The sequence below is a fragment of the Orycteropus afer genome, unplaced genomic scaffold, assembly GCF_000298275.1.
Source record: "Orycteropus afer afer isolate SDZICR_OR568_19922 unplaced genomic scaffold, OryAfe1.0 scaffold00133, whole genome shotgun sequence".
Classification (NCBI taxonomy): domain Eukaryota; kingdom Metazoa; phylum Chordata; class Mammalia; order Tubulidentata; family Orycteropodidae; genus Orycteropus; species Orycteropus afer.
This window is the reverse complement of record NW_006921720.1, coordinates 2126364-2138134: the sequence shown is the minus strand read 5'-3', so window position 1 is coordinate 2138134 and position 11771 is coordinate 2126364.

Genomic DNA, 11771 nt, shown 5'->3' with positions numbered 1-11771 from the left:
GACTCATATGCCTGTCTTTTGTTTGGCTGGAAGCCACAAGTGTGGGTTCAATTCCAGACCTGAAGGGCATCTAGGGGCCATAGTCTCAGTGGTTCCACCAGTCTCTGTTGGAAAAATTCTTTACATTTCTATATAAATTTTAGAATCAGATTGTTATTTATACACTTGAACGATAGCTTCTGAGATTTTGATTAAGATGGCATTGAAGCAGATTAATTTTGGGGAAACTGGCATCTCTATAATAGCAAGTGTACCAGATCATGACTATCTCTACATACACACATAGTATGTGCATAGTATGTCTCTATATTTATTTATGCTTTTAAAGTGATCTCTATAATGTTTTTGTTCATTTGTTTTGTTTTGTTTTCTGTGTAGAAGACTCACATAACTTTATTAAAATTATTCCTTGGTATTTTGTTTTTGTTGCTATTACGAATGGTACTTTTAAATTTTCATTTCCTAATTACAGATTGGGAACTCTGGTAGCATAGTGCTAAAACACTTGACTGCTAACCAGAAGGCTGGCGGTTCAAACCCACCAACCACTCCTTGGAAAGAAGGTAGGCAATCTACTTCCATAGTGATACCACCTCAGAAACCCAAGGAGGGGTCGCTATGAGTCAGGTCCACTCGAGGGCACATAACAACAACAGCAACAATTACAGGTTGTTGGTATAGAAATACAATTAAATTTCTAAATATTAATTAGTGACCTTTATGAATTAACATATGAGTTCTAAAGTATATCTAAATATTCTTTTGAATTTTCTACCATGCAATCATATTGTCTCTGAAAAATGAGTTTTATTCCTTTCTTTCTAATACTTAAATTTTTCATTCTTTTCTTTTGCTTGTGTTGTTGGATTGGCTAGGACCATGTTAAACAGAAGTGATGGTAACAGCCATTCTTGTCATGCATTCTCAAAGGTTTAGCTTTCAATATTTCATGACGTATATATATATATATATATTTGTTTTTTAGGAGCTCTGGTGGCATAGTGCCTAAGGCATTTGACTGCTAACCAGATGACTGGAAGTTCAAACCCACCAGCCACTCCTCAGAAGGAAGATTGGGCACTCTACTTCCGTAGAGACACTGTCTCACAAATCCAAGGCAGGGTCGCTATGAGTCGAGACTGACTCAATGGCAATGAGTTTGGTTTGGGATGATATTTTTTTTTTCTAGATTTTTTAAAATAGATATCCTTTATCTGATCAAGGACATGCCCTTCTATTCTTAGGCTTCTAACAGTTTTATCACCAATGAGGATTTAATTTTAAGACAGCCTTTGTTGCATCTTGCCACATGCATGTATTGTGTTGATAGTGGTTCCCCTCCCCTTCCAACTGATAATGTGGCAATTGTCACAACTGATTGATTTTCAAATGTTAAACCACTTTTATCTTCCTGTACATTAATGGATGCAGTCTTCTAGTATTTTGTTTGAATTTTTGCATTTATGTTCATGAGAGACTGCCCTGCAATTTTCCTTTCTCTGAATAGTCCTGTCAAGTTTTGGCATAAAAGTTATACTAGAAGAGTTTGTATAATATTAGTATTTTTTCCTCAAATATTAGTTAGAATTCATTGGTGAAGCCATCTGGTCTTAAAGTTTTCTTTGTCAGAAAGTCTAAAAGTATTAATTGAATTGTTTACTAGCTATAGGTATGTTCAGATATGCACACATGACACAAATGCTCTGAACAGAATAGTTAGGCTAAATTTAAGACAGTCCTGCAACAATGCCCCTGTCTCCTTCCTCTATTTCTCTTCAAAGTGGAATTGCAATGTATGAGAGAGAAATGTAAATCACCTCATGGCACTGGAAAAGTCAGGGAATGCTGGTCTCATAGTGGTCATTGGACATGCACTGATTAGTAACCAGTGAAAATTGTCATTTATCAAAGGTGATAGTCAAAACACTTAGAAACCAGTAGAACATGGGAACCTAAGAATACAAATGCTGCATATAAACAACCAGTATAGTCATATTTTACATGATGGCTGAAATGCAGCTTGAAATTAAGGAAGATAAACTCTTTGTCCACTCCATATTGGCTTAGTCAGGATCCATTGCCTCTTTCAGATATTTAGGACACCCCATTCTGGTACTCAGATCCCTCTCCTTCCTCTGCCTCTACAATTCTCTGTACAAGCTCATTGACAAGGAACATGTTTTCCACTACCTCATACCCTATTCCTTGTGGAGAAGGCATCTCCCTTTTCCTACTTCTTTGCCTAGAATTATAATGGTAATCTGTATGTCTACCAATCATCTATCATACTGTGGTGGCTTGTGTGTTGCTGTGATGCTAGAAGCTATGCCACCGATATTTCAAATACCAGCAGGGCAACCTATGCTGGACGAGTTTCATTAGAGCTTACAGACTAAGGCAAAGTAGGAAGAGGGATCCAGCGATCTAAATTTTTTAAATTTCTAAAAAAAATGGCTACCAAAAACCTTATGAATAGCAGTGGAACATTCATTATCTGATATAGTCCCAGAAGATGAGCCCCTCAAGTTGGAAGGCATTTAAAATACACCTGGGAATAACTGCCTCCTCAAAGTAGAGTTGACCTGAATGGTATGAATGGAGTAAAACTTTTGAGACCTTCCTTTGCTCGTGTGTCATGACTCAAAATGAGAAGAAACAGATGTAAATATCTATTAATAATCAGGATGTGGATTGTACAAAGTATGAATCTAGGAAAAATGGAAGTTGTCCAAAATGAAATGGAATGCATAAAGATCAATATCCTAGGCATTAATGAGCTGAAATGGAGTGATAATAGCCATTTTGAATCAGACAATAATATGGGCTACTATGCCTGGAATGACAAGTTGAAGAGGAAAGGTATAATGTTCATCATCAAAAAGAACATTTCAAGATCTGTCCTGAAGCACAGTGTTGTCAGTGATAGGATAATATCCATATGCCTACAAGAAAGACCAGTTAGTGTGACTGTTATTCAAATTTACACACCAATCTCTAACACCAGAGATAAAGAAATTGAAGATTTTAACCAACTTCTGTAGTCTGAACTTGATCAAAGATAAAATCAAGATACATTGATAATCACTTGTGATTGGAATGCAAAAATTGGAAACGAAGAAGAATCAACTATTGGTGATAGAAACAACACCAGAGATTGCATGACAGAATTTTGCTAGGCCAATGACCTATTCATTGGAAATACTTTTTTTCAACAATATAAAAGGTAACCACATACACAGACCTTGCCAGATGGAATACACAGGAATCAAATTGACTACATTTGTGGAAAGAGACCGTGGAGGAGCTCAGTATCATCAGTCAGAACAAGCCCTGAGGCCAACTGTGGAACACACCATCAATTGCTCATTTGATGAGCAAGTCCAAGAGAGCTAAGATAGGACCTTAGATTATGTTGCTGTTGTTGTTAGGTGTCATAGAGTCAACCCCAACTCACAGTGACACCATGTGCAACAGAATGAAACACTGCCTGGTCCTGAGTCATCCTCACAATCTCTGCTATACTTGAGCCCAGCTTTGCAGCCACTGTATCAATCCATCTCATTGAGGGTCTTCCCCTTTTTCACTGACCCTCTGCTCTATCAGCATGATATCCTTCTCCAGAGAACTGTCCCTTCTGACAACATGACCAAAATAGATGAGATGAAGTCTAGCCACTGTCACTTCTAAGAAGCATTCCAGCTGCACTTCTTGCAGGACAGATTTGTTCATTCATCTGGCAGTCCATGGTATTTTCAATATTCTTCATCAACACCACAATACAAAGACATCAACTGTTCTGATCTTGAATATATGCCACCTGAATTTAAAGGCCATCTCAAGAATACATTTGATGCATTGAACACAAATGACCAAAGACCAGATGAGTTATGGGATAACATCAAGGACATCATAGACAAAGAAAGCAAAAGATAATAGAAAAGTCAGGAAAGGAAGATAATATCAAAATGAATGTCAGAAGAGACTCTGAAACTTGCTGTCAAAAGGAAAGTAGGTAAAGCAAATGGATAAAATGATGAAGTAAAAGAACTGAACAGGTGATTTCAAAGGGCTGTTCAAGAAGACAAAGTAAGGTATCATAATGCAATGTGCAAAGAACTGGTGCAAGAAAACCAAAACTCACTGCCGTCGAGTTGGATCCGACTCATAGTGACCTTTCCTTGGGTTTCCAAGGCAGTATCACTACAGAAGTAAATTGTCCAACCTTCCTTCCCAGGAGTGGTTGGCGCGTTTGAACCACCAGCCTTCTGGTTAACAGTCAAATGCTTTAGGCACTACACCACCAGAACTCCTAAAGGGAAGAACATTTCATTTATCAAGCTGAAAGAACTGAAGACAAAAAATTCAATCCTTCAGTTGTAATACTGAGGGATTTTATGAGCAAACACAGGAAGCATCAAAAGAAATGTAAGAAATACAGAGTCACTGTACCAAAAATAGGAGCTCTGGTGGTGTAGTGCCTAAGGCATTTGATTGCTAACCAGAAGGTTGGCAGTTCAAAGCCACCAGCTGCTCCTGGGAAAGAAGATGGGACAATCTACTTCCATAAAGATTTACTACCTCAGAAACCCAATGGGAATTGCTATGAGTTGGAGTCAACTGGATGGCAGTAAGAATTTGGTGTGTACCAAAAATAATTGACTAATGTTCAACCATTTCAAGAGATAGCATATGATCAAGAACCAATGGTCCTGAAGAAAGAAGTCCAAGCTATATTAGGAGTATTGGCAAAAAACAAGGCTCCAGGAATTGCCAGAATACCAATTGAGATATTTCAACAAACAGATGCAAAGTTGGAAGTGCTTACTCATCTTTGCTAAGAAATTTGTAAGATTCAGCCAACTGACTGCACAAGATCCATTACTATGCCCATTCCAAAGAAAGGTGATCCAACAAAATGCAGAAATTATATATATTTTAAAAATCACTAATATCATATACAAGTAAATTTGAAGATAATCCAAAAATGGTAGCAACAGTACATCAACAGAGAATTGCCAGAAATTCAAGCCAGATTTAGAAGTGGACATGGAACAAAGGATATTATTGTTGATGTCAGGTGGATCTTAGCTGAAAGCAGAGAATAGTAGAAAAATGTTTAACTGTGTTTTATTGACTATGCAAAGGATTTCAACTGTGTGAATGATAACAAATTATGGATAATATTGAAAAGAATGGTAGTTCCAGAATGGTTGTCTTCATGAGGAACCTATACATAGAGCAAGAGTCAGAAGTTTGAACAGAACAAGGGGATACTGCATGTTTTTAAATCAGGAAAGCTGTGTGTCAGGGCTATGTCCTTTCATCATTGTTATTCAGTCTGTAAATTGACCAAATAATCTGAGGAGCTCAACCATATGAAGAAGAACATGACATCAGGATTGGAGGAAGACTAACAATCTCTCCTATGCAGATGACATAACCTTGCTTGGGAAAAGTGAAGTGGATGTGAAGCATTTACTGATGAAGATCAAAGATTATAGCCTTTAGTATAGATTACATGTTAACATAAAGAAAACAAAAACCCTCACAACTAGACCAATAAGCAACATCATGATAAATGGAAAAAGGATGAAAGTTGTCAAGGATTCCATTTATTTGGATCCATAAGCAACACCCATGAAAGCAGAAGTCAAGATATCAAATGGTGTATTGAATTGGGCAAATCTGCTGCAAAAGATCTGTTGAAAGTGTTAAAAAGCAAAGATGTCACTTTGAGAACTAAAGTGCACCTGACCCAAGCCATGGTATTTTCAATTGCCTCATATGCAAGTGAATGCTGGACAATGAATACAGAAGACCAAAGAAGAACTGATGCCTCTGAATTATTGTGTTGGCTAAGAGTCTTGATTATACCAGGCAGTGCCAGAAGAATGAACAAATTTGTTTTAGAACAAGTACATTCAGAATGCTTCTTAGATGCAAGGGTGGTGAGACTGTCTTAGTACTTTGGACATGTAATTAGGAAAGACCAGTCTTTGGAGAAGGGTATCTTACTTAGCAATGTAGAAGGTCAGTGAAAAAAAGGAAGAACCTTAACAAGATGGATTGACATAGTGGCTGCAACAATGGGCTCAAATGTAGCAATGACTGTGAGGATGACACAGGATCATCTGGCAGTGTTTCCTTCTGTAGGTAGGAATGTATCGCTATGTGTCGGAGTCAACCTGATGGAGCTAACAAATACAACAAGCTGCATATTGGGAAAGAAAATAAGTTTTCCAATAGGGAAACAAGTCAGGAAGTAGTTTTTAAAAAATTATAATGATACATTATACAATGGCAAAATAGGAAAACGAGTGTCATATAAACACAAGAATAAAAGGAGTTTAATTATGCTTAAAATAATGAATTAAGGTACTTAAAATCCACTTTCATGTCTATCTGAAACAATAGAGGTGATTTTTTGTGAAGTTACCTCTAATCATCCTATTTTTCATTCTGATACCATAAACATCAAGATGGTCCTGAATTCTTAAAGCTAGTCACTTAAAACCCAAATCAAAGATCATCTGTGGAAAAGAAAATGCACCAGTAGAAGTCATATAACAATAAGTATGCTAAGTAAATGGAATTTGAGAGTAAAATTGTATAGACATCTATTGCTTTTTCTTATTCAACATTCTTCTTCTGGTAACGTCATTTGGTTTCCCTTTTGAGAACCAGTTCTTTTCCACTTTCAGTCTATATATCTCGGCTAGAGCTGCCCATATTTGTATTGATCCATATATGTACCCATTCCAAAGAAAGGTGATCCCACAGAATGTGGAAATTATCAAACAATATCATTAATATAGCATGCAAGTAAAATCTTACTGAAGATAATTCAAAATTGGTTGCAATGGTATATTGACAGAGAACTTTCAGAAATGCAAGCTGGATTCAGAAGACAATGTGGAATGAGGGATATCATTGCTATGTCAGATGGATCTTGGCTCAAAGCAAAGAATACCAGAAAGATGTTTACTTGTGCTTTATTGACTATGTAAAAGAATTTTATTGTGTGGATCATAACAAATTGTGACTAACATTGAGAAGAATGAGAATTCCAGAACACTTAATTGTTCTCATGAGGAACCTGTACATAGACTAGGAGGCTGTTGTTCGAACAGAACAAGGGGTCACTGCATGGTTTAAAATCAAGAAGGGAGTGCATCAAGGTTGTATTCTTTCACTATACTTATTCAATTTGTATGCTGAGCAAATAATCTGAGAAGCTGAACTATATGCAGAAGAATATGCATCAGGATTGGAGAAAGACTCATTAACAACCTGTGATACACTGATGACACAGCTTTGCTTGCTGAAAGTGAGGATGAGTTGAAGCACTTACTGATGAAGATTGAAGAATACAGTCTGAAGTATGCATTACGTCTCAGTATAAAGAAAACAAAAAGCCTCACAACTGGACCAATAACTAGCATCACAATATATGGAGAAAAGATTGAAGTTATCAGGGACTACATATTACTTGGTTCTATAATCAACAACAATGGAAGCAGCAGTCAAGATATAAGATGATGTATAGCACTGGGCAAATTGGCTGCAAAAGGCCTCTTTAAAGTGTTGAGGAGCAAGAATATCTCCTTGAAGACTAAGGTGTGTCTGACACAAGCCTTGGTATTTTCATTTGCCTCACATGCATGTGAGAGCTGGACAATGAATAAGGAACACTAAAGAAGAGTTGATGCTTTTCTGTTGTGTTGTTGGCAAAGAATGCTGAAGTACCATGGACTGCTAAAAGAACTAACCAATCTGTCCTGGAAGAAGTGCAGCTGGAATGTTCCTTGGAAGCAAGAATGGCCATACTTCATCTAACCTATTTTGGTCATGTTGTAAGAAGAGACCATTCCCTGGAGAAGGATATCATGCTTGGTAAAGTGGAGGGTCAACAAAAAAGGGGAAGGCCCTCTACAAGATGGATTGACACAGTGGCTACAACAATGGGCTGAAGTATAGTAGGGATCGTGGAGCTGGCCCAGCACTGGGCACTGTTTCCTTCTGCTGCACATAGGGTTGCTATGAGATGGAGACAACTTGACAGCACCTAAAAACAACAACAATATCACATGCAAGTAAAATGTTACTGAAGATAATTCAAAAACCATTGCAGCAGTATATTGATAGAGAAATTCCAGAAATGCAAGCTCAATTCATAAGAGAATGTGGAATGAGGGATATCATTGCTGATGTCAGATGGATCTTAGTTGAAAGCAAAGGGTAACAGAGAGATGTTTACTTGTGTTTTGTTGCCTATGCAAAAGTATTTGACTGTGTGTGGATCATAACGAATTGGGGATAACGTTGAGAAGAATGGGAATTCCAGAACACTCAGTTGCACTCATTAGGAACCTGTACATAGACCAGGAAGCTGTTGTTCAAACAGTAGAAGGAGTTACTGCATGTTTTATAATCAGGACTGGTGTGCATCAGGGTTGTATTCTTTCACCACACTTATTCAATTTGTATGCTGAGCAAATAATCTGAGAAGTTGGACTATGTGAAGAATAACACTGCATCAGGATTTGAGGAAAGCTCATTAACAACCTGCTATATGCAGATGACATGACTTTGCTTGCTGAAAGTGAAGATGAATTGAAGCTCTTACTGATGAAAATTAAAGACTACAGTCTCCAATATGGATTACACCTCAACATAAAGAAAACAAAAATCTTCACAACTGAACCAATAAACAGCATCATGATAAATGCAGAAAAGATTGAAGCTGTCAAATATTTCATAGTACTTGGATCCACAATCAACACCCATGGAAACAGCAGTCAAAAAATCAGATGTTGTATTATTGCACTGGGCAAATCTGCTGCAAAAGACCTCTTTAAAGTGGTGAAGATCAAAGATGTCTTTTTGAAGACTAAGGGGTACCCAACCCAAGCCATGGTATTTTCAACAGCCTCATATGCATGTGAAAGCTGGACAATGAATAAGGAAGACTGAAGAAGAGTTAATGCTTTTGAGTTGTGGTGTTGGTGAAGAATACTGAAAATACCATGGACTGCCAGAAAAGCAAACAAATCTGTCCTGGAAGAAGTGCAGCCAGAATGCTCCTTAGATGCAAAAATGGCCAGACTTCATCTCACCAACTTTGGTTATGTTGTCAGAAGGGACATTTCCCTGGAGAAAGATATCATGCTTGGTAAACTGGTAGGTCAGAGAAAAAGGGGAAGAGCCTCAAAGAGATGGATTGACATGGTGGCTGCAACAATGGGCTCACATATAGCAAGGACTGTGAGAATAGTGCACGACTGAGCAGTGTTTTGTTCTGTTGTATGTAAGGTTGCTATGAGTTGGAGCCAACTCAATGCCACTTAACAACAACAGGTATATAGTGGTATCTCTCTTTTTCTCTCTTTTTAAATTTGCAACTCTCTAATGATAGATGATGTTTAGCCTATTTTCATATGCTTATTTGCCATTTGTATGTATCCTTTAGGGATCTGTCTGTTCAGATCTTTCGCCCATTTTTCAATTGGATTGTTTCTTTCTCATTGTTGAGTTTCAAGAGTTCTTTGCATATTTTGGATACAAGTCCTTTATCAGAAATGTGCTTTGAAAATTTTCTCCTAGTTAATGACTTTTCTTGTCACTCTCTTAACAGTGTCTTTCACTGTTTTTAGCAAAAGTTTTTAATTTTAACAAAATCCAACTTATCTTATTATTATTATTTCATAGATCATGCTATTCTTTGTTGTATCTGAAAACTCATTACCAAACCCCAAACTACCTAGATTTTGTCCTATGTTATTTTCTAGAGGTTGCGTAGTTGTGCACTTTATGTTCAGGTCTATGATGCTATGACACTTTTTGACTTAATTTTTGTGGATGGTGTAAGGTCATTGTGTGAATTCTTTTTTCTTTTTTCTTTTTTTTTGCATGTGGATGTCCAACTATTCCAGCACCATTGCATTACCTTTGCTCCTTTGTCAAAGATCAGTTCACTATACTTGTAAGAGTCTATTTCTGAACTCTTTATTCTATTCAATCAATTCATCTGTATGTTAGCTATCATGCTATCTTGATCACTGTAGTTTTCTATTAAGTCATGAAATTGGATAATATCATTCCTCTGATTTGTTCTTCAGCATTGTCTTGGCTATTGTGGGTCTTTTGCCTTCAGTATAAACTTAATAATCAGTTTTTCATTATTTACATAATAATTTGCTGGGAATTTGATTGAATTTCATTGAATCTATAGATGAAGTTGGGAAGAACTGGCATCTAACAATAATGAGTTGTCCTATATATAATCATGGAATAACTCTCAGTTTACATATATCTTTTGATTTTTTTCCACAGTTTTATGGTCTTCTTCATATAGATCTTGAACATGTTCTGTTACATTTATGCCAGTATTTTAATTTTTTTGGTACTAATAAGAAATATCTAATAAAAATAAATCAAACAAATTGGTTTTTATCCCAGCAAAATTCTTAAATGAAATAAAACATTTTAAGTAAATCTTGGTTATTTGCCTACACTTTTAGGAAAACAAGTGTAAAGTGAAAATCTTTATCTGTTTGTCTGAAATATGGATGACATAATTTTTTTTAATCTACAAAAATTATTCTGATATGATTCATGCCCCTTCTTTTGCTGGGGGAAGTTTATCTGGTAAAGCTCAATGAAAACTGATATGAGCAATTCCCTGACCCAAGTAACTACTCCTTTTCTTTGTGCCCTGCCTGGCATTGTGTTTAATCTTTTTTATACTGTTATCCAGGGACCTCTGGTGCTGCAGTGCCTAAGGAATTGGACTGCTAACCAGAAGGCTGGCAGTTCAAACCCACCAGCCACTCCTCAGAAGGAAGGTTGGGTAATCTACTTCCGTAGTGATACTGCCTCAGAAACCCAAGGAGAGGTCACTATGAGTCAGATCAAACTCGACAGCAGTGAGTTTCATTTTTTGTTGTTGTTTATATTGTTATCTCATCAATTTCAGTGGAGTTGCGTGTGTGTATGCATGTGTGTGTGTGTGCGCAAGAACCATTCTGAAAGCAAATAATATTTTATTTATTTTGCATTCCCAATTTTTTGTGTTCCCAGGCCAAATAAGATATTTGTGTAAAAACAAAAAACAATACATAGAAAGGTGAAGGAAAAATGAAGAATGCAGGGTTACACTCTTGGTTCTGTCATTTAAATGCCACTGACTTTGGATAAACCACCTAACCTTTATGATGCTCAGTTTCCTAAAGTGTATTGTGATAGAATTAGACTACATACTATCTGAGCTTTTCCAAAATGAAATTTCTATGGATCCATGGGAGAGCTACAACCAAATTATCAGATACTGAAGCACACAATGTTAAATGCATACTCCATTGAAGTGTTTTATATCCTATGATGATAAAACTTCCTAAACTTAGTATCTCTTTTTCATACTATATAAAATCCATTAATAGCCTCTGTAATGTCCTCCACACCTATATGGTGACAGTAATGAATAAATTTAATATGACTGTGAGCTCTGGGAAGATAGATTCTGCTCTGGTTTCTGTATCTTTAATTTGTTCCTTAGTAATTGCAGATACACGAATTCAACAACTGTTTGTTGATTAAATGGCTAAAGAATCCTGACCTTCAGCCTTTTTATTTCTTAAAACCAAAAACCAAACTCACTGCCATCGAGTCGGATCTGACTCATAGTGATCCCTCCTTGGGTTCCCGAGATGATATCACTACAGAAGTCGATTGCCCAACCTTCCTTCCGAGGAGTGGCTGGTGGGTTTGAGCCA